Source organism: Portunus trituberculatus, chromosome 47, assembly GCF_017591435.1.
Source record: "Portunus trituberculatus isolate SZX2019 chromosome 47, ASM1759143v1, whole genome shotgun sequence".
Taxonomy (NCBI): Eukaryota; Metazoa; Arthropoda; class Malacostraca; order Decapoda; family Portunidae; genus Portunus; species Portunus trituberculatus.
In genome coordinates, this window is record NC_059301.1 from 20,772,254 (window position 1) to 20,794,753 (window position 22,500).

General features: G+C 42.3%; 1 long non-coding RNA gene across 1 annotated transcript in view; it reads right to left on the minus strand.

Annotated features, from left to right (window-relative positions):
* Window positions 1-13,219: 13,219 nt before the first annotated feature.
* LOC123520487 overlaps window positions 13,220-22,500 on the minus strand; it is a 31,318-nt gene continuing 22,037 nt past the window's right edge. The window contains exon 3 of the long non-coding RNA XR_006679267.1: window positions 13,220-13,789. This is a non-coding gene — a long non-coding RNA (uncharacterized LOC123520487). The remainder of the gene's footprint in view (window positions 13,790-22,500) is intronic.

Genomic DNA, 22,500 nt, shown 5'->3' on the forward strand with positions numbered 1-22,500 from the left:
ACGTCCCTCGCGAGTGTAGAGACAGGTGGATAAGAGGAGGAGGAGGAGGAGGAGAGGAGAAGGAGGAGGAGGAGGAGAGAGGAAGAAGAAGAAGGGTTAAGGAACGGAGGCTAGTGGAAGGGCCGAGGATGAGGAGGAAGAAGAGGAGGAGGAGGAAGAGGAGAAGAAGAAGAAGAAGAAGAAGAAGAAGAAGAAGAAGAAGGTGTGGTGAGTGGAGGAGGTGGAGGCGTGGCATCTCACACAGTGCCATCCACCCACCCTGGTCACTCACTCCCAAGGCACTCCACTTAGCCACTGTATGGGGGGGGATAGGAGCGATGGAAGGGGGGTGGCAGACAGATGGACGGACGGACACACGCACAGACCAAGGTGGTAAAAAAAAAAACCTGACACATGAAACGTAAAAGACAAAAAAAAAAAAAAAAAAGTTCAGACGGATTGACAGGTAGAAATGTTATCAATGGGGAAAACAAAAGTGAACAGTTGGACAAGGAAAGGTGAAAGACAGACGGACAGATGGACAGGGAAAAAATAAAGAGAAGAGAAGAGAAAGACAATATTTAACAGGTTGAAAGAAAGACTCACTGGAAGACCAAAAATATCAACGTGCACTTCAGAAGACTATTATTGAATGAAACTTGAGAGAGAGAGAGAGAGAGAGAGAGAGAGAGAGAGAGAGAGAGAGAGAGAGAGAGAGAGAGAGAGAGAGAGAGAGAGAGAGAGAGAACCTGCCACCGCCTCTCCCTCACTCTCCATCATTCTTATCTCACACTGAGGCGACCAGGCCCTCGGGAGACTAGGAGGGACGGGGAGAGGAACGGGAGGAAGGAAGCTGAGAGAGGGAGAGAGAGAGAGAGAGAGAGAGAGAGGGGACGTGAGAGGAGAGAAAGGGAGGCAAGGGAAACAAATAAGCTTCAATATAAAGCAAGGGAATACAAACAAAAGCCTAAAATGGAGATGGAGTAAAAAATAAATAAATAAAATCAGTAAATGTGTCAGGAGGGAAGACTGAGCGGCGTGACCTTTGACCCCTGGGCAATTAAGGGGCCAGACCCAGGTGGCATCTGGGGTCAAGTGGCCGCCCATCCCTCCCCTGCCAACCCTGCCGCCCCGACCCCATTGTAAGACGGCCTGGCGGGGTGTCAAAACGAGGGACGAGTCACACCACTTCACCCCAGCCCAGTGCCATACTCCAGACGGGAAGTGCATGATGGGTAAGCTGTACGGAATGTTTTTGGGGCCTATTATCATTACTATTATTATTATTATTTTTTTTTTACCTTATGATTTACGCTTTTTGTAGTTTCTATTTATTTATTTCTTTATTTTATTCTTTCGCATGACTAGTAAGCTGCAGGGAATGTTTCTGGAGTCAACTATCATTATTATTATTATTATATTTCACTTAAGATTAAAGCTTTCTCTTATTTCTATTTTTCTATTTATTATTTCATTTATTTATTTTTTTGCACGTCCTTTCACCAGTGTTGTGTGTGTTATTTTTTTCGCATGACTGGTAAGATGCAGGGAATGTTTCTGGGGTTTATTGTCATTATTTTATTTTTCTAACTTAAGATTAACGCTTTCTATTATTTCTATCTATTTACTTTACCTGATTATTTGCAGTCCTTTCACCGGTGTTGTGTATGTTGTTTTTTTGCATGACCTGCAGGGAATGTTTCTGGGGCTTACTATCAATATTATTATTTTTTCTAACTTAAGAATAACGTTTTCTATTTATCTATTTATTTACTTATCTATCTTTTTTCAGTTCTTTCATCGGTGTTGTGTATATTATCATTTTTTTAACCTCTTCAGTACCATGACGCGTTTCTATATTCATGCTTCCTATTTGGTGATTTTTTTTTTACTTCAGAAACTTATGTGAGGCGATTAAAATAGTGAAGACTCTGGCCATTAATGTTCTGATTCCCATAGACCCTTCCTAATGTCAATAAAATGGTCTAATCGTACACAAATCTCAAGGTGAAAATATCCTCCAGTACCTACTGAAGGGGTTAAAGTCATTAAACATTAGACAAAGGCTTCCTATCAACTCACTTTTATTCTTCTCTTTTCTTATCCCTTGACTTGTGTTTCCTCTTCTCATTATTACTTTTTTTTTTTCTTTACCTAGTGTTTCCTTATCACTATATTCTTTGCACATTTATTGGCTAACGTTTCCTATCACTTTCGTTGCCTTCTTTCACTCTTTCAATAATTTTTCCTACCATTATTGTTCGCTTCTCATCATTATTATTATTTTTACCCTTTTACAACAATAAGTGAATGGAAATGGTGCGTCATGAGTTGAGACTATAATCTAAGACAGCAGGAGTGAATAATGGAGGAACTCAAATCTTTCGCTGTCTGCATTGTTACTTTTGGTTCTGTTAATAAGAAAAAGAGATTACAGAAAACGGGAATAAAACGAATAAAAAAAAAAAAACTGAAACTAAGATATTTATATGAAGGGGAAAGTGCTATTACCATTACAAGGGTTCGAATCCTGTCCACGGTCCGAGTGTAGGTTGGGCTTCCTCACTCGGAGAAACGGTCTCCTAGCGGGTGGGCTTTGAGATAGGAGGTACCCCAAAAGGTATCTCCTTTAGCCCAGAAATTCCCGTGAAAAGCCCACATGGTATAAATAAAAAAAAATAATAAAAAAATGGATAAATAGATACCTTCATTGTAGTACCATAGTTCGGAAAATGTTCTTCGTATTTACACGTATTCTCTTCACTATCTTATCCTTATTACACATTTGTTGATTTGTAGCCATGCAGTATAATGTTCAGCAGTGGTTTTATAACAAAGATAAATGTCTCGGAGTGGTTCGAGATTAAGGATCGATGTGTCAGTTGGCAAAACAAGCTATAGTCACACTCAGATAAAGTGTAAACAACAAACAACACATCGCCTCAGTCTATCAGCCAGTCTGTAAGGAAGTGAAGTGGTATGAGAGGGAGCTAGTAGTATCTTTCAAGTGTATCAGCGGCCTTAGTGAGTAGGGCTAGGCATGCATTTCCTGGCAGGGAGTGAATAGTTACTCCCATTCTTCCCCCTTATACATGGTACACAACTGCCCTCTTATGTTTACTATGTCGCACTTCACCTCTCTTGGTCTCCACCGTCTACAATAGAGTGGCGATGACTGAAATAGACTCGTTGTTAGTGCAGAGTCAGTAAGTGGCTTGAGGAAATTAAAGAGGGGATCTGCTACAAGTATTTAAGTGGCATAAGCGTTACAATAAGGACGATGCAGACAAGATCCTTACGATATGTAGTCAGGATCATATAGAGCAATAGGTTGAAGTTTGATAAAGTTAAATATGAAAAGGATACCTGAAGAAAAGGACTCTCAAACATGGTGATCGGTAAATAAAAATAAACTCGGCTATTATTTTGTTGGTAAAAAATGAACATGGAGTTTTTAGAGAAAACAAATAAATAAATGAACAAAAACAGGGGACACAATACAGGAAAATGGTCTGCCACGTGTAGGGGGTCTTCTAGCTTCTCTAACAGTGCCATGTGAAGCAAGCAGGCAGCAGGGACTCGTGGATAGGGCGTTGGTCTGAGCCTGATGGACAGCTTGAATGTCTGTGACTGAGTGACACCTTACAGCGATCGGAGATAAATGAAGGTTTGCAGGTGGAAGGATGAAAGATTATCATTATCGGCACAGCGGCCACAGCAATCTTGTATAATGAACGTTCCAGTGTGCAGTATCGCCATTAACTTGACAAGCATCACTGTTTCTTATGTCCATTTCGTATATCGGGCCAAAACACATGAAGGAATATAACTTTGATAAATTTGATAAGGAAAACTTTAATAATTATATATCTACAACAAGAACGGGACAAAGACACGCAGATAGTTGTTAATATGTATATAAACTACGTGAGTGTGTCTTCCATGTTCGCCCTGAAGACGTGTGGCGGAAAAGCGAGAGAATACAATACTCCTGCTTCAGTCTTAGTATTCTATTACCTCTTCTTTCTCCCAACTTTTGTTCAGCGTCTATTTCTCGAACATTTCCATACGTCTACATATTCAACCACAAAGCACCAAAGAGGATATAAAAGCTCAATGAATTTTACGTTTTCTTTGTTATTCCGTAATGGGCGGGACAAATCCTTCCACTTTCCGTTTGACTTTCGTGTATCCTGCTGGTTCCATCCCGATCCGCGCGTCGCTAAGAGAGTGGTTGATTGACGGAGTGATTGACTGGCTGACTGGTTTGTCGATAAGGCTTTGCTGCTGCACCAGTGAGGTCATATTTAACTCTGTCATCACTTAGGCCGCTCCTCATGCTTAATGAAATAGTTCGGTGCAAGTCTACAGCGGAGGTTTCAAGCCACTTATCCTTTAATTTCTAACCCCTTCAGTACTGGAACGCATTTTTACCTTGAGATTTGTGTACGATTAGACCATTTTATTGACATTAGGAAGGGTCTATGGAGGTCAGAAAATTAATGGCCACAGTCTTCACTATCTTAATCCCTCACACAAGTTTCTGAAGCTGTAGAAAATCACCAAATAGTAAACAGAATGAATACAGAAACGCGTCATGGTACTCAAGAGGACAGCTTTAGACTCGACACAGGGACCGTTATCTCAGTGGACCTTTTCTTATCATAATTTTGTTGCCCTTGGCTGGTGCCTCTCCTAGATAAAATAAGTAATAACAATAATTTCCAAAGATGTCATTAACAATAAAGGGGATATCAAATCGTTCAAACCTTTTAGCGCCTGTACCTTTAATCATCTAACGGTAAAACACTCTACTTGTTTATTAGAAGTAACATCGTCTGCATTCTCAAAAATATTGATGTATTACCTTGATTACATAACATACAGGAAATTCGAGTTTATAAGGAATGTTTGTATGACTCCTGTAACATCTTAAAGCAACTCAACATCCTCAAAAGCAAAAAACACACCCGAAAACCGAACCAGTCATCTCTGTGGCCTCTGAGAATCGTCATTATGAGATTCTAAAACTCTTGAAAATACGGACTTAAGTTTCTAAGCGGCACTACGCATCAGGATCCAACACAGCGGCAGCGTATTCTCGACTACCATTACTTTACCCTCTGAGAATCACCACTGTGAGATTCCAAAGCATCTTAAAAATACAGATGTAAGTTTCTAAGCGGCATTAACCCCTTCAGTACCAGGACGCGTTTTCATATTCATTGTGCTTATATCTGGTGATTTTATACAGCTTCAGAAATTGATGTGGGGATTAAAACAGTGAAGACTCAGGCCAGTAATCTTTTGACCTCCATAGACTCTTCCTAATGTAAATAAAATCGTCTAATCTCTGGTAAACTCAGGTAAAATGCATCCCAGTACTGATGTGGGTTAAAACAGTGAAGCACCAGGACGCGTTGTCGTATTCATTGTACTTACTGTCTGGTGATTTTATACAGCTTCAGAAACTTATGTGGGGATTAAAACAGTGAAGACTCAGGCCATTCACATTTTGACCTCCATAGGCCTTTCTTAATATAAATAAAATCGTCCAAACATACCCAAAAAAAAACATAACACCAGCAGAATTAAGCGCCAGTCACAATAGTCTCGATCCTATTAAGTTAATTTACCTCCGTTCAGCGTTACTTCGGGTGACCAGTTCGAGACTCACAGAAGCTAAATGTATTATGGGCGTCCAGTCAGCCACTCAAGCATCACCGGGGCTTATTATTTGAAACTTAGCTCGTATATTCTTAACCCTTAATCACCAACACCACCACCACCACCACCACCACCACCACGTCACACTGTTGTTGTTGTGTTTGGTGGTTGTTTGTTTACTCGTGGTTCTGTTATAGTTAATTCCTTCATTGCTGTCCCACCTGACGAGAAATTAATTGAAATGTGAAGTAGTAGTAGTAGTAGTAGTAGTAGTAGTAGTAGTAGTAGTAGTAGTAGTAGTAGTAGTACCTGCAGTAGTAGTAGTACTGCGAGGCTAGTAGAGTGGCATAGTAGTAGAGTAGAGGTAGTAGTAGTTTATATTATAGAGTAATAGATATGGTTGGATGCCACAATCATTAGCGAGAGTTGCTAATGACCTCCAAGTAGTGGAGCCCCAATTGACGCATCAATAAACATGGGAGTTATTCTGTAGTAGTAGTAGTAGTAGTAGTAGTAGTAGTAGTAGTAGTAGTAGTAGTAGTAGTAGTAGTAGTAGTAGTAGTAGTAGTAGTGGCAGTGGCGTAGTGGATAAGGTGGTGAGCATGGGATCGGGCAGACGTCCACGCGTAGGTTCGAATCCCACTACGCACAGCCTTAAACACTTTGCCATTTGTCGAGTGGTTTAAAGTTATCTACATGTCACCATGATACCCAGGTTCTAGGTGGGCCCTAATATGGATACCACTATAAATAAAATTGCCTGCGCCACTAATGGGCGGAAACTGAACAGCGCTTCCCATACACTCTTCAAGTGTGCCTACAGGCGCTATAGACCTCAACGCAAAAAAAAAAAAAAAAAAAAAGCAGTAGTAGTAGTAGTTGTTGTTATTGTTGCTTTGCTTTAGTTGTGGAGAGAGAGAGAGAGAGAGAGAGAGAAGACAGAGAACAAACAGAGAGAGATGGAAAGAAAACAGAGATTAAAAAGGTTCATTAAATCTAAGGAATGCACTGTTTTATCGTCACTGTACAAAAAGGTCACATTCTAACGCGGTGCTCTAAACCTCCCTTAGGGCCCCGCGACGCCGCAAGGTCAGCCAAGGTCACGAGGCAAGGGGACGAAGGTCAAGACGAGTGGTAACCTTTTTAAGAGGGCCATCTGGTGCAGGCTGAGTGGTAATGGTGGTGGTTGTAGTGGTGGTGGTGGTGGTGGTGGTGGCAAAGGAATCTTGATTTTCTTTATTTTGTCATGATAACTTATGCAGGTGGTGGTGGTGGTGGTGGTGGTGGTGGTGGTTGTGGTGCCAATATGTCTCCATTCAGGGGAGTTTCAAGGTTGCCCCACATTAGGAGGTCAGGAAAGAGGTGGTAGTGGTGGTGGTGGTGGTGGTGCCTCCTCCTTTACTGTAAATAAACGCCCTAAGTACAGAGCAAGTGGGAGGGAAATCGCAGGAACAGAGAGAGAGAGAGAGAGAGAGAGAGAGAGAGAGAGAGAGAGAGAGAGAGAGAGAGAGAGAGAGAGAGAGAGAGAGAGAGATTGCAGATAAACAGACAGGCACGCAGGCAGAAACGATTACTGATAAAAAGCAGACAAACAGACTACTCCTCCTTAATTGAACTCATCCTCTTAAACCGAGCAATCAACTCACTGTATGTATAATTTCTAACAAGCCTAGGTTCTGGAGACTTTCCCTAAGCAGACAAACAAGCCGCGTAGAGGAGGAGGCGGAGGCAGGAGGCAGGGTGTGGACGTCTCTCTCTCTCTCTCTCTCTCTGCCTCAATCACTCATCCCCTTCCCCTTCAATGAGGTTTTAATGGCACATGCACTTACTCCTCCCGCCTCACTGCTCACACGCCGCCAACCCCGACACCTCCACTGACCCTAAGGAACATTCACGCTTCTGCCTCCCGTCCAAACCTTCACCTCGCAGCCACGCACGTCTTCGCCTCACACACACACACACACACACACACACACACACACACACACACACACAGACACGGACAGACAGACAGGCAGGCGCACACAGACCCAAGCAAGTAAGCATCTCACACATCATACAGTCTAATGCCTCGTCCAGCTCCCCAGCCAGCCATGCCCTGAAACGAATGGTTGAACCTCGACACTCTTCTAGATTTCTTTTTTTATGAAAGAGGGGAAGCTAGTCAAGGGCAGCAAAAATTAAGAAAAAAATAGGCCCACTTGATTGTCGGTTTCCTAAAAGGTTAATAGAGTTAGCCAAAAGTCACCAGTACTTTAGTTTTGATGCGAGTTTGAAGTATTGAGACTTTAAGCTTTAAAATGCTTGTAATGGACATTTTTTGTTTCGTTTTGATTATTTGGTGATTGCAGAATTGGAGTCTTCATTGCATATTCTTGAGCCACACATACCCTTACCAAGCTTCCACGGGCGCTCCACGGCCGCGGCCTCCCGTCGTGTCCTTGTGGTGCTGCATCTCGTGTCCCTGATCCGGCCAGACAAGGCCACGCAGAGGCTGGGTGTGCCTGCAACCAAAGAACTAAAAATCAAACCTAGTAATATCAATACATCGAGAATCTGCCTCATGTCACCAAAATATCCACATTATCTAATTCGTTATATCTAAGCCCAACAAAAAGCTACACTAGGAGATAAGTGTAACCGAGGACACTATGCCCCAATATATTCCACCAGGCCCCCAGTGCTTAGTGTCTATTAGTAAGCTATTAGGTACTTCTGTTATTACAAACATAATATTTATCCCTATCACAACAGGATTAGCAATGTGCGATGTACCGTCTACAGTACCACTCGGCTTTTGGGTCAGGGTCGCCGTCCTCTTTCCTTGTCAGCTCCAGTGTTGCATGTCACTCACAGCTTCGTTCCTCACCACACGCCTCATCTCCTCCCCGTGTCGCCTCTGCCCAGGGATGGACCACCACTACTGTCGCTGGGAGAGGGTGTAAGGGGGGATAGAGGGGTGCTGACAATTACATAAACTCACCACTATATACACGAAACTTACAGAATTCCTTGTGATCCGTTAGTTAGTCATAAGTGAGATGAACTGGATGTTGGATGAGTAACTACAGGACTTGCCACATGTCCTAGGGTCCTTATATTCTTAACTACATGATTCATAACCTCTTGATGAGTAAAAGTATCTTCCTAACTCTGGCTAAATCCTCTTCCGACATCTAGAATGTAATAATTCGATGCCGTGGTAAAGAAAGGGTTAAGATTTTGAGGTAATGAAAATAACGATGATAGTGATGACAGTAAAAGTGGTGGTGGTGGTGGTGGTGGTGGTGGTGTGGTGGTGGTGGTGGTGGTGGTAGTGGTAGTGGTAGTGGTGGTAGTAGTGGTGGTGGTGGTTGTCAAAACATATTATGAAGGCACGGGATGCTTGCTTGACTAAGGGAAATGAAAACTATAAATCCTTGCTAGATACGAACAAAGGAGCAAGAGAATGTGTGTGTGTGTGTGTGTGTGTGTGTGTGTGTGTGTGTGTGTGTGTGTATTGACAGCAAGGTCAGTCATCCAAGTGCATTAATATCCACCCACTTGGCGAGATGACAGTGTGTAAAGCTCCCCCGGGGCACGCAGCCTCGGTGACCACGGCCCAAGGAAAACAAACACTCCACTTTTAAATTCATAATACATTTAGGTCGTAAAAGAATTAATAGTCTTCCTTATCATCTACAACAACACAGCTTATCAATACAGTTTTCATTTGACTATCTAATCCTCAAGTCTGCACCAACGCTCGCACCAAAACCTGGACCCCCTTGAGGCCTGGCAGCTCCTTGACAAACACTATTCTCAACCTTCAAGGCTTCCAACCAACAAGCACTTGAACTGGAGGGAGGGAAGAGTGACAGGCGGGCGGAAGCGAGGGGAGCGCTGCGGGTGATGGGTGTTGGGAGAAAGGAGTTGATAGGTGGGGGATTGTGTTGGTTGATAGTGATGGTGATGGCAGTGGTGGTGACGATCTCGACGAATAAATACGAAATCAGCTTTCACAATGATCTCAGAACCAAATGTATCTGGCAAATCATTGTGAAAACCAGTTTCGTCGAAGAAGATGGAGTGCGTGGCGGCGACCTGGTGGTGGTGTGCAGTGCCGAGGTGGTGTGCGTGCGGCGCTAACATGTGGAGTGAGTAACGGTTAACTGCTGAAAACGAAACGATAAAACGAAACGGAACGGAAAAAAAAAAAAAAAAAAAACTGAGACCATGACTCGAAATAAAAGAGAATAAGAAAGTCAAGGAAAAGAAAAGCAGAAGGCAAGGACACGAAAGAAACTGTAACATTAACTGAAGAAATAAAATAAAAGAAAGACAACCGAACGAAAAAAAAAAGACCAAAAACATGTAAAAAGCAAAAAAAAAAAAAAAACACTTACTGAAAACAATATGATGAGACACAAAAAGAAACAACAAAAGGAGATAGAGGAAGAAAAAAAAAAAAAAAAAAAAAAAAAAAGCAAGACAGAACAAAACAATTATGAAGAGTAGGAGTGAATGATTGTGGCAACCTTAATCACGAGTAACCAAGCGAGTGAGTAACCACGTATTAAAAGAAGCGAGTAACCAAACACAGGAGTACCAACCGTGGCGAGTGATCAGTAAATAAGAAGTTCACCCTTATCTAAATAATATGAAAAGAACGCCAAAGAAAACGGGAAGCAGGTGGTTAAGTTTGTTATATGAGAAAACGTGACTTGTAACCTCAACTTCCCGTTTTCCTTCAGCTGCGTCCTCGAGGGGAGACTGTGCCGCCACGATGCATTCAGCACTACATATTACTTAGGGACGACGACGAGAGAGAGAGAGAGAGAGAGAGAGAGAGAGAGAGAGAGAGAGAGAGAGAGAGAGACTACAAATCAGATGAGCGGAATATTTCAGTGCTAAAGTTAATGAATTGATGAAGGAAATACATAAATACATAAATAAATAAATGAATAGATAAGTAAATAAATACACACATAAGCAAATGAATAAGTGAATAAACAAAGATACAGCAAATATACCTTACGTACTATACATACATACATCAATAAACACATGCAAGAATACAAAATACAAAGTGAAAAAAAAAAAAGAGATGAGAAACAACAGAATACCTTACAACATTCACCATATACTTCACCATTACAATAGTTACAAAAAAAAAAAAAAAAAAGGTGCTCTTATCGCTACAAACACGACGGAACTATAAATACCATACACGCTACACCAATACATGAGACTTACTGGTATCAACTCTACAGAAAATATCCACATAACACAGTGAATAATAATAATACATGTGTGGACTTTATTCTCTCTCTCTCTCTCTCTCTCTCTCTCTCTCTCTCTCCTGAGGGTTATGGAAGGAGACACAAACAAACACAGCTGAAAGACATCGATACACTTCTGCTTGGGAAAGTGGACGCCTGACTCCCTTTTCCCCCCACTGACAGTCACACACACACACACACACACACACACACACACACACACACACACGTAGATACTGGAGGGCAAAAGAATATATATGGAAGCAATGTGACAAACATAACAAGTGGATGCAAGGATTTCCAGAACAAGAATACCAGGTGAAACTTTTATTTGTGAAGGTAATATGAAGTTATGTATTTCTATTTGTATTTTATTTATCTAGTTATCTATTCCGATGGGGGGATATAAGCAGGAGTGTATCTGATAAACTTGAAGTGCAGTTCCCCTAAAGTAGTGATGGTAGAAGGTCCACTGAATACCATGTAAATAAACTGAATAGAAATGAATGTATGAGAGAGATATCAGCTGTCTTATATCTAGGCCTGAAGACAAGACAAGAGCTGAGGATGTGGCAAGCGAAGATAACGGCCATGTACTATTATCATTTTCTTCTCCTTTTTATCGCTTTCATTCTACACTATTTGTTTATCTATTCTACTTATCTATTCATTTATCTATCACTATCACATATTTATTTTCTGGAACACTGAGCATTGTAACACCACTGCTTTAGGGAACAGTACATACTTTACTACAGAGGAGCCAAGGGGCAGTGTCCGTGTGGGTGGCAGTGGAGTAAGGAAGAAAGGAAAGTTTTTTTTTTTTTTTTTTTTTTATCTATAGTGTTGTTGTATGGATGGTCCACCACCTACACCGTCCACCCCCTTTCCAACCCTAGCACGTCTCTGTTTCAGGACACGCGTCTCAACACACACAAACACGCACTGAAACTCTGCCTTTATTGCCCCATTAGTTGTCCCCATTAGCTTCTCCCACCCCCTATCCACTCTCTTCTTATCCATTTTACTCTATACTAAGCCTCTCTCTCTCTCTCTCTCTCTCTCTGGCAATGAAAAATACACTGATCAGGAATTCCACACGCTTACCTGATCATCTTCACCAGCTCTCTTACTACTACTACTACTACTACTACTACTACTACTACTACTACTACTAATAATAATAATAATAATACCTAAGCACCATGCAAACAGACTCTTATCCACTTGTACTTAAGAATGTCAGGTTTGCATATTTGTGTTTTCATCACTTTGCACCGACCGACGCGAGATAGACAGACACTTAAAGGAAAAATCACACCTCTTCCTATAACAAATTCTCCTTCACACACACACACACACACACACACACACACACACACACACACACACACACACACACACACACTGGACTAGAACTGGAATAAACTCTCCACATCCTTCCTGGAACAAAGCAAGTCATTTTATCGAGTGACTTCATTAACCCGTTCCACCGCTAACTGACACACCTTTCTTTAATCACTAACCACTCTGAGATACCTTGCCTTGCTCCACCGCTACCTGAAAGCACTGTACTGGATGGAAATGACAAAATATACTCTTTTTTTTGTACCGTTTTCCACATATGCCATATAAAAACTCTACACGTTGTTTTTATTAGTACTGTTATGTGGTGTACAGTGATTGGTGTAAGTCTATCTATGGTCATTGGCAATACGTTCTGCAGTGCTGGGAGGAGAGAGAATGGGTATACAAACTCAAACACACTCAGGTCCTCCATCATCATACTCCCCAAGTCTAGTATTTGGAAACGTTTCAGTATTCTATCTCGAGTACTATTAACAGACTCTTGTGAAAATTAAGAGGGTTTTCCAAGGAAGTTTTCATGATTGTGGTAATAATTTAACAAGAATTCAGGGGATGGAAATACTCATGAGAAATTGGGTACTGAGATTCGTTGTACTGAAAGACCAAAGAAATTGAAAATACGAGTCTTCATGCAGATAATCACACATACATGAATGGTTTTCCTTCCTTATCGTATAGAGCAAAGGGAACAGATGTGCAATATAACATTATTTATTATCCCACGTCTCTTAGTTTTAAATTAATACATCTTATCACTAACAGTCTCGTAAGGGCCAACGGGTCAGATGCTGACTGTTCTTCCATTGTACACGAACAGCCAAAGCACCAACTTAGCTAGCCACGTCTGGTTTAGTACAGCCCCGCCATGCTAACACACACACACACACACACACACACACACACACACACACACACACACACACACACACACACACACAACGGATAAAAGTTAAAATGAATGTTTTTCTTTCTAGTTTCTTCTTCTTGCTTCATGTTATTAAATCAAGTTCATTGCTCTGGTACTCTGTCAATGTCACACATAAAATAGAGAAAAAAAAGCTATAATGTTAAAATGTGTTTGTTTATTTATCATGCAATCCCCACAAAAAAGACTATAAAAACTATAATTATTGCCCCTACTACTACTACTACTACTACTACTACTACTACTACTACTACTACTACTACTACTACTACTACTACTACTACTACTACTACTACTACTACTACTACTGCTGCTGCTACTTCTACTACTACTGCTACTACTATTGTTATTACTACGACTACTACCAAAACTGCGGTTCCTCCCACTAATATGAGTACTTCTAATAATGTTATTCTTAATACTACTACTACTATCATCATTACTACTACTACTACTACTACTACTACTACTACTACTACTACTACAACTACTACTACTACTACCACTTCGTAATTGGCTCACTTTCAACATTGTGCACCTGCGTCGCCGCCTGGCTGCTGTCACCTGCTGGAGGCAACAACTTCACCAACTGAGGAAGAAAAGAGAACTTATGTTAAATGACATGGAAACAGGACAATAAAATATGACAAAAAAGAACTATCTGTATGTTCAATTAATGAAATGACCTGTAACACACAAAAAAAAGACGTAGAAGTTCTTATTGAGGTTGCAAGGGAGAAAGATGCCACGAAGGAGCTCAGATTTAGTGGATATACTTAATTTTCACTTTGTTTGTATTTCCACCTCATCGCTCTTTTATCTCGCCAGCCCTCCTCCTCTTCCTCATGTTCCTCTCCTTCACCTCTTCTCCCCTTCACCCCTCCCTACGTAGCAAGGCCGGCGCCCCTCCCCTGCCCACAATCAGCCGCAACAGAAGGATCCCTTGCTCTCCCTCCACAAAACCACTTTAAATTCACAGCAAAATAAACCTTAACAGGCTCCGTAATTAATACACCTTGAGTCAGCCACTTCAAAACGAGGGGTCACGAGCGGCCGCCAGCCAGTCTGTGTTTACCGAGGGGTCGCGGGGTCAAGGGAGAGGGGCAGGGAGAGGGCGGCGAGGGAGCAAGCCATCACCACCTCCAGCACCCAACCCACTTGATGCGCAAAGTAATCCCACCACATCCGCCAGCCGTGGGATTATTTTGCCCGGCTTTTGTTATACACAAAGCCTCTAAACTGTAAATAATGGGGAGAGGGGGACGCGGGGGTGGTTAGTGAGCCGCCATCATCACTCAAGCCGCTTCCAACTGAGGGGTACTGAGGCAACGTCGCGTCCGCCTCTTCGACCACACAGCGCCCCGTCAGTCCTGCCGCCAGCACTAACACGCCTTCCCGAGCACTAAAGAGCATCGGTAAGAGGGTAGTATTGTTCAGCACGGCGGGAAGCTCCTCCAGGCTAACTACCCAAAGGCGTCAGGGAGGGGAGCTACACGGGGCAAGGAGGCGCGCTAGGGTGGTTCTCGGGAGCGTGGCTGCGTCAAGGGCGTGGGGACTGATGAGGTGATGGGGTGGGGAGTAATGCTTGTATGCACTACTGTACCATGAGGGGGAAGTGATTGAAGGCAGTGAGAGGTGAACGGGAAGGTGTGTAGGTAGGTGGTGGTGGTGGTGGTGGTGGTGGTGGTATTGTTGGTGGTCAGGATAGCAGTGGTAGTAATGGTGGTTGTTTTTGTTGAGTAGTAGTAGTAGTAGTAGTAGTAGTAGTAGTAGTAGTAGTAGTAGTAGTAGTGCAGTCGTGGCATGAGTATTAGAAGTAGTGGCAGTAGTAATAGTCGTAGTAGCAGTAACACCAACAGTAGTAGTAGTAGTAGTAGTAGTAGTAGTAGTAGTAGTAGTAGTAGTAGCAGTAATAGTACTAGCAGAAGCGGCAGCAGCAGCAGTAGTAGTAGTAGTAGTAGCAGCAGCAGCAGCAGTAGTTTCACTGTTTGATCTGGTGCAGTCTCTGACGAGACAGTCAGACGTTACCCTACGGAACGAGCTCAGAGCTCATTATTTCCGATCTTCGGATAGTAGTAGTAGTAGTAGTAGTAGTAGTAGTAGTAGTAGTAGTAGTAGTAGTAGTAGTAGTAGTGACAGCAGTTAGCGCGGCCTACACACATCATCCCTCACTATCTTAGGCAAATAGCTCGCCTCTTGATCCCTCGACCCGTGACCTCGTGACCAGATACGCCAACTGACCCGCCGCGCCCTCTCTCAAGCCGGATGTGACGTCACGGGCAGTCTGGCGGTGATAATAACTCCTACGAGACTGTTTGTACACGGTGAAGGTAATCAGACGTGCTTGTTTCTTCGCTGGAGGGAAGAAGGGAAGGGTAGTGGTGGTGGTGGTGGTGGTGGTGGTGGTGGTAATGATGAAGATATATTGATGCTAAGAATATCAGACAACACCCTCTCTCTCTCTCTCTCTCTCTCTCTCTCTCTCTCTCTCTCTCTCTCTCTCTCTCAAGTGTTGACCTTCCGTGACCTGAACAAAAGGTACTGGCTCTGTCTCCCCCTACCCCACTTCTTCTCTCAGCCTCCCTCTCCCTTCTTTTCCTCCTCCAAACCCCCATTCCTCATTCCTTCCTATTCTCCCTTCCCTCCCTCGCTAACCGTGCTCATTCACCCCACTGATTGATAACTATCTCTCTCTCTCTCTCTCTCTCTCTCTCTCTCTGTTGATTCTTGCCTTATTTCCTTTTCCTACTTCAGTTTCAGCTTTTTATCACTTCTCTCTCTCTCTCTCTCTCTCTCTCTCTGTGTGTGTGTGTGTGTGTGTGTGTGTGTGTCTAAGAATGTCTATCATTTCTCAATTCATACCTCTTCCCTTCTACTTCCTCCTCCTCCTCCTCCTCCTCCTCCTCCTCCTCCTCCACGTATGTATTAGCTCCACTGTTTGCACTGTTTGGCTTCACTGTTTGCACCTCCACTTTGGCACGTGACTTCAATAATAGACTGCTCATCCCTCCCTTTCTCCACTCCTCCCTCTCTCACCCATTTTATCTTTTGTTCCCTCCCTCCTCCTCCCTCCCTCACCCTCTGCGCCTCCTCCGTCAAGGAAAAAAATGCGAAAAATGTTGTCTAATGTACTGCCTATGTTGTCTTGATGAAGTGTTGATGTTGGCTTCGGTTTTTAAAGCAGTGACGATGAAATGGCTGGGTTTGTGATCATATTTTGTGGTTTTGTATCCTTATTGCCTTTTTATAATTGGGTTTTAGAAGGCAAGAGGAAGGCAAGAGGTTTATGATGTTTTTATTGTTGTTGATGTTTTTAATTGTGTTTATATTTTTGTTTTCTAGTGATTTTTTAGTTTTCTATATTTTGACGTGTTTTTTTTTTTTTTTAGGTAATGTTAATGAAAAGTAGAAATTCAATATTTTTAAACCTCTTTTTTTTTTTTTTAGCAGTGGCAATGAAAGTGTGAGATACTGACGAACGATACCTTACTTACTTACTTACTTACTTACACTTTCAATTCACAGTTTTTTTTTCTATTCTTTGCTCGTAGTGATGATTTTTTTTACTATAATTGTTATCTAAATCACTGATGAACGTTATCTTGTTCTTTCCATTCACTATTTCTTTCTATTCTTTGCTCGTAATGATCAAACTTTTATTTATTTTTTTCCTATTAGCATTATCTTCTAAATTCAATTCTTAAAAAAAAATCATTCATGCATAAGCAGACGCGTTAAGTGATTTGAGATTTGGTGAGAAAACACGAGAGGAAGCAAAACGAAGAAGAAGAAAAAAAGAAGTTTATTCATCAAAGTGAACTCAAGTGCTTCTATTTCATAATGCTTTTGCTTCATAATGCATTTGCTTCATCCGCTGTTTTGTCTCGACCACATTCCTTCCAATGATTGACCTTCTCTTCCTTAAAGTTTGAATAATTATTGCCATTTATAAGTCTCGAGCTTCATAAACTGTGCACGTATACTGGTGTGTGTGTGTGTGTGTGTGTGTGTGTGTGTGCAAACCAGACTACTACATTTTATCAACTCAGCATTATCAACAGTGCCTCAACGATAATTTCACACACACACACACACACACACACACACACACACACACACACAGACAAAGAAAATGAAAGGTATACCAGATGACAGTACAAGGGCTAATCACAAAAATAGTACAGATCAGTGAAAGACAAGACATTATAATCGACTTTTGGACGGGATCACAGTGACAGGGACGCGGCGGGGTCACAAGAAGTACTGTTGCCACGTCCACCCACTCTGCACCCACCCAGGGCAGCAGGTCACGCGCGCTTCCTTCCTCAATGTCTGGCTGCGGCTGTAACCTCTCCGTGACTTCTCGTGACCTGACCAGAGCGGGGCGTTTGAGGCGAGGAAGGAGTGATGTGTATATGTGATAATTATATGTTCGGGGAGGATGTCCGGTCTCTCTCTCTCTCTCTCTCTCTCTCTCTCTCTCTCTCTCTCTCTCTCTCTCTCTCTCTCTCTGCAGACAAGACAATAGCAACAACGCACTAATGCAGGACAGCAGCACACGCACACACACACACACACACACACACACACACACAGCCACAGCAACACACAGGGTCGCAGTAACACAAACAAACTGAACTCTGGGTCAAAGAATCAAATATCAAGAATCTTATCCTGCATCGGCCGCGCCTCTCGCCACCCATTACTCACGCCCTTCCTTAATTCCTCAGCCTCCTCTTCCTCACCATTCTCCTTTTTCTCATCTTCTTCTTCTCCGCTTCTTCCTCTTTCTCCTCTCCGTCTTCTCCCCGTTCTCCTCTTTCTCTTCTTCGCCTCATCCTGTCATTTGTTCTTCCTCAACCTCCTCAGTTTCTTCATCCTCTGCCTTCACCTCTTTCTCATCTTCCTCTTTTTCCTCAGCCTCCTCCTCTTTCTCCTCTACCTCTTCTTTCTCCGGTCTTCCGACTCCTCCTCTTTCTCCTCTTCCTTTTTTTTTTTTTTACTCCGCCTCTTCCTCTTTCTCCCCCGCCTCTCCTCTTTCTCCTTTTCCTCAGCCTCCTCTTTCTCTTCTTCCTCCACCTTTTCCTTTTTCTCCTCCATTTCCTCTTTCTCACCTTCCTCCGTCTCCTCTTTCTCCTCTTCCTCTTTTTCCTCCATCTCTTCCCGTTTCTCCTCTTCCTCTTCTTGCTCCGCCTCCCAATAATGCTTTCATAAATCCCTATAACGATAGGATGACATACACACACACACACACACACACACACACACACACACACACACAATCTACTCATGAGACAAACTCGAATGAAGAAAAACAAAAAACTTTACAACTATCAAGTAAACAAACAAGACAAGGGAATGCAAACTAATCTTAGCGTTCATGGGCATTGTCCCGTCATGACACACACACACACACACACACACACACACACACACACACACACACACACACACAGTTGGAATGTCCTGTAGTGGTGACGTCATCCAGCATAGCGGCCAATGAATGTGTCCCCTGCGTGTGACGTCATTAGTCAGGGCACCGCCGCCAGAGGGCCTCAGGGGGTCATGCCGCAGTCCTAACACAATCCCCGGGGAGCGCTGCGCATGCGTCACGGCGCCTGGATATTGTCTGGGTGATAACACGGCATTGTGGAGACCATAGTGAGATTTCCGGGGTGAGAAGGCGTGATGGTAGGAGGTGAGTGTAGGAGGAAGAAGACACTAGAGTAGGAGGAAATAAAGTAGGAAAGATTCAATGGGGAAAGAACGCAGTAAGGAAGACGCCTCGCGAGTTACGTAATAAACCTTAAGAGCACACTGTGGATTAGGAAAAGAGAAGATCTAATTTTTTTAAAGGCATGAAGAAAGACGGAAAGATGCAGGAAGTGTATATAGTTAGTAGTGAATGTTATGATGAAGGAGGGCTGTGAAAACAAGGCAAGGATAGGAGAGGATGAAAGAATATGCAGGGAATATATTATCTCGTATCACATCGAGGTGTGTTGTGAAAGGAAACCAGCGGGGAGATAACAAAAGAATGCACAGCCATGAAAAGACAAAGAAGAAGACTGTGTATGGAAGTAAAATTATGAAAAAAAAAAAAAGACAGTACGAGGAATGAAGAAAACAAAGTGAAGAGGAAAAAGATAAGTAAGCAGTAGTTCTATAATGCACTTGTTGGCAGCTAAACCAGAACACTTCCCAGGAATGTCCACTATCTGTGCTACACGCGATGGCACTTCTATATAGGCATCTTCTTAGTGTGATCTTGTTAGAAAAATGAGCGCCATGAACCTTAACCCCTTCAGTACTAAAACGCATTTTTACCTAGATTTTGGGGTATGATTAGACGATTTTGTTTGCATTACGAAACGTCTATGGAAGTCAAAAAGATTAACGGCCAGAGTCTTCACTATTCTAATCCCATATTACGTTTCTAAAGCTGTATAAAATCGCCAAAACAGTGACCACAATGAATAGATTAAGTGCAGTCATGGTTAGAGTCAATCAGCTTGCCACTAATTTCAACGTGCTTTGTGTTTACTTGATGTTAAATCCTCTGGCTTTCCAAGATTCAGTTGCCACGCTTTGTGAGGAGACTGTCAGCATATCAGAGGCATTAAGAATGAAGGAAGACGCTAAAGTAATTGAAGAGAAGCGTGGCACGTTGACAAGTCTTCGCCCCCACTGTCATAAGTTTGGTTAGGTTAGGTTAAGTTAGATAATAAGTTAGTAATTAATTATGCCAGTTGATTATACCACTGTAGTGACACTTTAAAATATTCACTGACACACTATACACAACGCGAAACAAGTCTTTTAACGCACAGAATTAATATGTAATCCAAAAAGTAAAGTGAACATAAAAAAAGTAAAAGAAATCCATCTTCAAATTGTTTATTCTATTTTTTCTTTTTTTTTCGTCGGTGTTTTGTTTTGGATAAAATGTTGCGAGTGTAATAATATTTTGTCATCACCAACATTATCTTGTGGTGCGCCTCGTCCACAACAGTTTAGGCGTCGCTGTTATCTGTGTTTGCCAGACGAATTATTTACTGAATATAATAGCTGAGGATTATATGTTACGTGAAAGGTCATATGTGATTATTCAGTAACATGTCCTTCCACACACACACACACACACACACACACACACACACACACACACACACACACACACATTGATGTCGCGTGTGCCTGCAAGCAAACAGTCTTCAAACAAACCCACTAGTAAACACAAAGCATCTCTTCGTAAACAAACCACTTCATCATTAACAAAAAGCAACTCAACGCGCACCATTAATTTTGAAGTCGTTCCCGCAATGACTTACCGCACAACAAAACACATACCAAGTCAGATACAAATCACACAGAAAAAGATAACGGTAATTTTGTCCGTCACTCAGCAGTCAGCAGTATGTTCACAAGGATAAAACAGGGCAAGGATAGCAGCTTCTGAAGGGGGTCACTGTTTATCGAAGGGTAACAAGCCACGAAAAAGATATTAAAAAGTTCACTGGTGTTAGAGATGCGACTAAACAACAGGGAATGAGAGAAGAGATGAGGAAAGAGAGATGGGAAAGAGAAAGTAATGGATGGAGAGAATGATATACACAAGACATACGGGTAAAAGTCAAGTAAGTGGTGATAGGATAACGATTTAAGAAGAGGAAAGGAGAGAAGAGAAGAGAAGGAGAGAGAAGAGTGGAAAAGAATAAGAGTATACGCATAACATACATGAACATACACATACACGAGCTACTACTTACATACACATACACAAAGGAAAAAAGAAAAAAACACATAACATAGAAAAAAAAAGAATAATAACATGAGAGAATAAAAACCACACACACACACACACACACACACACACACACACACACTCCTTTAACACAACTTTTCAACACCACTTACCCCGATCTCTCTCTCTCTCTCTCTCTCTCTCTCTCTCTCTCTCTCTCTCTCTCTCTCTCTCTCTCTCTCTCACCCACCGCCCACACACACACACCCACACACCCTCTCGACACTTAGCCGCCGCGCCACCCACCGCAGCGGGCTATCGGGGAGCAGTGATACCCTTAACTAAACTGACGTCAGATGAGGGAGAGATGACCGTCAAGAACCGACCCCCAAGAAGACGGCAAAAACTAGAGAGAGAGAGAGAGAGAGAGAGAGAGAGAGAGAGAGAGAGAGAGAGAGAGAGAGAGAGAGAGAGAATGAAACAGGCCTCTTGTGTCGCCACTTTGCTCCTGCTCAGCTCCGCCACTGGCACGCCAAGGCTCGACTTTCAATTGTTTCAAGTGCGCAGGTGCTAAATATAGTCACGAAATCTGGCCTTTAATACCTCTCACTGCCCTTCCCCCAAAAACGTGCCCCTCCTCTCTCTCTCTCTCTCTCTCTCTCTCTCTCTCTCTCTCTCTCATAACTACTCCATTACGTTAAAGTTCACCACTTGAGCCAGTTTTTTTTTTTTTCTCTTTCCTCCTCGTTCTTTTACGTGTGTGTGTGTGTGTGTGTGTGTGTGTGTGTGTGTGTGTGTGTGTGTGTGTGTGTGTGTGTGTGTGTGTGTGTGTTTAAACTCTTTCTGCCGATGCTAAATCCTGCACTACTACTACTACTACTACTTTAATAATAATAACAACATTAATAATAATAATAATAATAATAATAATAATAATAATAATGTCCCTTACAAGTGGCCATAACTGCCCTATAAAAGTTTAGAAATGTCTCCGCTGCAAGAGTCTAGGAGGAAAATGGTGCTTCTCGTTTTCTCTCGACGTGTGATGGTAGACGGCGATAAAATGCGTGTTGAAACTTTCCCTGGAGTTTTCAATGTGACTGCTAGATATATATATTTTTTCTTGTTCTTTTCCTTGTTCTTCTATTCGTCCCTTTTAATGTTTTTTTTCCCTGGCTTTCGTTTTTTTTTTCTCCCTTCGTTATGAGCAGCAGGGATCAGTTTACTTCCCTCCATGCCTTTCCTTCAGCCTGTCCTCTCCCATCAGTGTTGCGTAGTCTCTATCTACTCTCCCTTCTCGTATCAGTGATTAACACGACGAGAAAGATCAACTCCTTTGTGAATATTCTCTATCTACAGTATATATTCTATCATTTATTCATTCTTCTATATAAGTGAGGTTAAAATAGTCTTGTCCCGTAAAGACACCAATCAGCCGGTGCGACATTTATTACAGCATTATGTCTGCAGAAATACGTAGTGTCCCTGGGTGGTGCTCACTGTGGTGTGCCGGAAATCCATCGAGCCTACCGATCACAATTCATGAGTTATAAGAG